The sequence below is a fragment of the Bactrocera neohumeralis genome, chromosome 5 (assembly GCF_024586455.1).
Source record: "Bactrocera neohumeralis isolate Rockhampton chromosome 5, APGP_CSIRO_Bneo_wtdbg2-racon-allhic-juicebox.fasta_v2, whole genome shotgun sequence".
Taxonomy (NCBI): domain Eukaryota; kingdom Metazoa; phylum Arthropoda; class Insecta; order Diptera; family Tephritidae; genus Bactrocera; species Bactrocera neohumeralis.
In genome coordinates, this window is record NC_065922.1 from 61,017,387 (window position 1) to 61,023,603 (window position 6,217).

General features: G+C 31.4%; 1 protein-coding gene across 1 annotated transcript in view; it reads right to left on the minus strand.

The window, feature by feature from the left end:
• Window positions 1-6,217, minus strand: part of LOC126759475 (myosin regulatory light chain sqh) — a 135,024-nt gene that overhangs the window by 85,167 nt on the left and 43,640 nt on the right. The window lies entirely within an intron of this gene.

The following is a 6,217-nucleotide window of genomic DNA, read 5'->3' on the forward strand; positions in this document are numbered from 1 at the left end:
TCTGTCAATTTTTTAGTTCTGAGGACCTCTTCTTTCAGTCCATACCCTCAAATCGCGGCGCCAAAAGAATCGTAATCGTGCCTAAGTGTTGATAAAAAGTTTACAAATTGAAATTCTATGAAATAAAACTTAAGTGATCCCATTGGTCACACAAATTGATTGCAAATTGGTATATCTCTTTATTTATCGTCACAGCAAAATTATTTTCTGGATTTCCATACAAACTAATGTATGTATCTTTTATCAGTTTAATAATATATAATTTTAAGGAAATTTCAATAAAATATGGATTTTTGTAAAAATATGTACTTAAAATGAGCACCTAGTGGTTCCTCAAAGGACCAACCAATAAAACACCCCGTAAATCTAAAGGAATGATTTTAAGAAAAATCGTAGAACAAATGTTGTTTGTAACCGACAATTATAATAAATATCAAAATTTTGAATGAATCGGAGTTATCGGCTTTAAAGGGTTAACAAAAACATACACTTCATTAATTTAGCTATATTATCAAAAAAATAAGCTTGTGAATATAACATTGTAAAACTAAATGTAATAATTTTGACAAATTTTTCCATAGCAATAAGTAGCTCATATATTTTTTGTGAAGAAAGATCAAACTGATTTCGTCAGATAGCTTTGTCGGAATTGTCTCTGGGAAGTCTTAACTTTCATCGTTTATACCGATATCTTATCTATACCTAATATGCAAATTTCAAAATTCCGGTTGAATTTGCATACATATGTATATCGAATATATCCGTCTATAAATAAGATATTTTTGCAAAATTTAATTAATGTATAATATTGAACATACAACAGCTTTATTCCGAAAATGTATGCAATTGGTTCACGAATTATCTCAACTCCTATTGACCAAAATATATGTACATATATACATTATTAAAAACAAGCACTCGGAAATTGTAATAAAATTCCGCGTAAATAATATTTCAAATAACGTATGCTGCTAAGTTGGTAGGACTGTCCAAGAATGATAGAATACAAGATTACGACGACCGCCATTACGAAACGTCATAGTTCCGTGTTGAGAAGAACAAGAGTGAAAAACTGTCAAATGGCTTGCAAATTGTAAACAGAAAAGTAAACACTTTTGTAAACTCGCAAAATATTATTAATTCTTTCGATTTTAATGAAAAGTTTTAGTGAAGCGATTGAATATTGTTGAGTGAAAAGATTTCAGTCATTTCTAAAGAAATATTTCGGCCTATTGATAATAAAATTGTCTATTAAGTTGTGATTCAAATGGAGAAGACGTTCTTGTGTTGTATATAAATATATACACATATTATAAGTTCAGATGTATCAGATGTATGAAATTATGATAAAAGAATTGTGAAATTATATTGAAGATATATTTGTAACATATTTTTAACCTATCGTCAACTAATTCCAAATAAAGTGAATGATTAAATCAATTGTGTTTATGATATTTCAGTCTTTCTTTTATTGTACATAAACAGATATTTATATTAGTAATAATTCTAATATAAATATGAAAATAAATTAACTTAATCTATAAAACTAAAACTATTTTATTATTTTATTAAGTTTGCGTTTCTTTTTGTGGATTGATTCTTCCAATATCCTTTACATCCCACTTATGTACCTTCGAAGTTGTCTTCATTTTATTAATTTGCCCACTTGCGAATATCACTTTTAATTTCTTTTCGATATTTTCACACTCTTGTGTCTTCTCCTTTAATTTTTTTTTAAATAAGTTAATATTAAAGTTGTCCCTTTGGTTATTATTGTCCTTCAACATTTTAATTTTCCTTAAAAGTTTTCCATTCTTTTTCCGCAGGCGAATGTTCTCCTTACTCAATTTTTCGCTGAGATAAAATAAAAAGCAAATTAATAAGGTTTATAAACGACTAACCATAGATTTACTTACATCTGAAGACTATGCTCCCTATTCAATGTTTTTCTGTGGAAATATAATGAAAATTATGTATATATGTAAGTATTTTAATAAATGTCCAGAAAGAGATTTACTTACATTTGATTGCGTAATTCTTCTACCTCTTCAAAATAATACATCGATGTATCCAGAGTGTTTTCTTTGGATGTTGAGGCTTCTTCATTCTCCTTTGGGATGGCCACATTTTCTTTATTTTCTTCAACTGAGCTTGAACCAGTAGTAATTTCACTAGATTTTTCGTCTGCTTGAGATACAAATTCTACAAATGAGTTTAAATTAAATACATAAATATTTGTAATAATTAATGACAACTACCATTATCTTCCTTATTATGTTCAGACAAAGGGGTATCCCTTTTTCTTTGTTCCCTTTGTTGAAGGCGGTTTTCCCGCGCCGATGGTATTATTATGAGGGAACCATCTCGTCTACTTGCAAAACCTAATATATTCAGAAAATTTTAATAAATATAATTAATCTCAATAATTAAAAGACTCACCCATTTCAAATTGCCTGAGGTTCATAATATCTTCATCTCTAAAGTGATCTCTGCATATTAAAGAGGATTTAGTATTAAATATATCATTTCTTTTGCAAAATAACACCATTTTTTGGCAACTTTTAAATATATTCCTTTAATTGCATAATAATTTTAATGAATTTTAAAAAATAATATATTTATCTTGAAATTTAAATAAATACAACAGTACACTTCACTGGTTTTCTTCATTTGAACAATTTCACACATGCTACTCTATTTATTGTGGATGTGCCTAAAATAATATATCATATTTTCTCGCAACAATATTCTAAACATTCCACTGAAATTTTTTGCAAAGAGGAATTAATATTATTTTAAATATTCCAAAATTTCTTTTTGTTTACAATTTGTATGCATTTCCATTTTTTGGTCAACTTTTAAATTTCGGCAACGGAAAACTGAAAAAACTCGTTTTCGATCCTTTAATTGCATAATAATTATTACAACAAGCCACTGCACATTTCAATTTAAAAAATTAATATATTTATGCTTAGAAATTTAAATAAATACAACAGTACACTTTCACTGGTTTTCTTCATTTGAACAATTTCCACACATGCTACTCTATTTATTGTGGATGTGCCTAAAACTACTTACTATATCTTTTCTCGCAACAATATTCTAAACATTCCACTGAAATTTTTCCTGCCAAGACGAATGAATTAATATTATTTTGAAATTTCCAAAAGTGTTTACTTTTCTGTTTACAATTTGTATGCATTTCTATGAAACCTTGTTCTTCTCAACGCGAAAACTTAACGTCACGAAATTGTTGCACAATGTATTTGTTTTTGTAAGATTTGTCACGAGCTAAACCGAAAAAAACTAACGGTAAACTAGTGTCGTAATCTTATATTCTATCATTCTTGGGACTGTCCTTAATTACTATGCCAAATATGAGCGCGATCTGTCAATCAGTTTGTTTGCAGCAGCTGCTTAAGTTGAAGTACTGTGTTGCAATTTTTACAATGAATACCATCGATCAACCACCGTATGTAATCTATCGTGAAATTTTTTTGTTTTCATTCGATCGAAGAGATAAAACAAAAATCGCTGAAGGAGCTGAAGGCCATTCCAAAAGTGCTTATAAAAAAATTTCGAGGACTGAAAAAATCGTTCTCATAAGCGTATTCTCATAAGCGTGGTGGGGATTACTTTGACGGCGACAAAATAAATATTGATGAATAATTAAATATTTTGCCTTTTATTTTCAATTTTCAATTACTTTTTGTCACAATTTAGAATTATTTTGTTAATCTAAATAGATACTTCCGCATTAAACAAGAGGATGCATATTCAAACTTGCAGCCGATAGAAGCCGGTGTTCCCCAGGGAAGCGTGTTGGGGCCAATGCTTTATTTGCTTTTTACCAGTGACCTCCCATCTGATTCTAGTTATATGACAGCGACATTTGCGGATGACACTGCTTTGTTAACAGCTGGAGAGTCAACTTCAGTATCTAGTCGACGAGTGCAGACAGCAGTCAACGCAATTACTAGGTGGGCATCTAAGTGGCGCATCAAATTAAACGACACCGAATCAATTCATGTCGAATATACCTTCAAAAAGCCGGCATGTTGTCCAATTTATATAAATAATATTCCTATACCACATCATAACAGTGCTAAGTACCTAGGTATCACCTTAGATGCTAAGCTACGCTGGAAAGAGCATGTCAAAAAAAAGGTGCGAGCTTGATATGAAATTTGGCAAACTTTACCACCTAGTTGGCAGGAAATCCAAACTATCAATAAAAAACAAACTGTTATTATATAATCAAGTCCTAAAGCCAGTTTGGGCCTACGGAGCCCAACTATGGGGTTGCTCAAGCCAAAGCTGTATTGCCAGCATTCAGCGCTTTCAAAGTAAGATACTAAGGACTTTAGTTAATGCTCCTTGGTACATTAGATCAGCTGACCTGCACCGTGATCTAGGCGTGAATTCAGTGGTAAATGAAATCTCCAAATTAGCAAAGTCTCACGAACTGAGGCTTAGACAGCACGTTAATGAGGAAGCCTCCAGACTCATTAAAACTGCTGGGCGAGAAATCCGGTTGAAACGCAAGAAGCCTTCCGACCCAGTAAGACAACAGTAGCAGCAAATGTATTTCTTAACATTTAGATTTTAAGTATCTCTCCTAATTATTTAGACCAGAATTGTTGTTCGTATTTTATGTTTATATACTAGGTACAATGTAAAATAATAATAAAAAATAAAAAAAACTCTAGCAGACTTTATGCGGAATAGGTCGGTCAGTGTGTGAGTTATCGTCATAAAATTGTTTGACGACAATTTCTCGAGAATATTTCAATAATGCCAAAAATTAATGCAATCAGTCAAAACCTTTTCATGCCCCAATATACACCACTGTTTATGGTGATTAATCTGAGTGATATTTTAATGAAATTAAGAGAGAAAGTTTTCCTAAATATAATACGGTTAGAGTTGAATATGAACGAAATCGGTCCACGATCTTTGACCTCATATATATTTCTAATATATGTAATGATTTTAGATGTTTTGGTTCATGTTTTTTCACATATCCAAAATATTGTACTTATTCTCTTTTTTTCTTATGTAAAGGAAGAACAAGAATACAAATCAGTCAAATCGGTAGAATTAGAATATCATATCAACATTTGCAAATGTCAAAATGGATAGTAAAAATATTAATTGTCATTTTGACACTACCTTGACATGGAATACCCCTTAAAATAAACAGAATCAAAGCAAATGTGTCAAATATCGCTTGTTTATGTAATATTTATTTTAACAGCTGTTCCTGTTCCTCTTACACTCTCAACTTGTGCTCTCTCTGCTAGTTTTTATACCCTGAACAGGGTGTATTAAGTTTGTCACGAAGTTTGTAACACACAGACGCTGCCGGAGACCCTATAAAGTATGTATGTATATATGTAAATGATCAGTATGTTGAGCTTAGCCATGTCCGTCTGTCTGTCTGTCCGTCCGTCCGTCTGTCTGTATATATATATACGAACTAGTCTCAGTTTTCAGTTTTGTAAAAATCATCGTTTTGAAATTTTGTAAATCGTATATTTTCTCTTCAACGATCGGAATCAAGTTCTTGTATGCTCACATTTGACAATATATCTTCGGAACTAAGATAATAATGTAATATCGAAGAAATTGTTCAGACTTACTATAGCATATATAGCTGCCATACAAACTGAACGATCGGAATCAAGTTCTTGTATGGAAAACTTTTGCATTTGACAAGATATATTCACGAAATTTTGTACAGATTATTTTCTAAGACAACAATGTAATATTGGAGAGAAATTGTTCAGATCGGCTTACTGTAGCATATAGCTGCCATACAAACCGAACGATCGGAATCAAGGGCTTGTATGGAAAACTTTCGCATTTGACGTGGTATATTCACAAAATTTGACATAGATTACTGCTTAAGGTAATAACATAATCTCCGAAAAAATTGTTTAAATCGGATTACGATAGCGTATAGCTTCCATACAAACTGGACTCTTAGTTACTAGAAGAAATGCACCTGTGAAGGATATATTAGCTTCGGTGCAGCCGAAGTTAACGTTTTTTCTTGTTAGCGCTAAGAACGCTTTTACAGCACAAACTTGGCTAGCTAATGATAGTTAACAGTTAAGAAACAAATTTATTCTTGGGCTTTAGTATCTAATCAAACAGCTGATAACGGAGGATGCGCTATGCAATCTGAAAACACAGGGTGTTGCCATGTATGTTT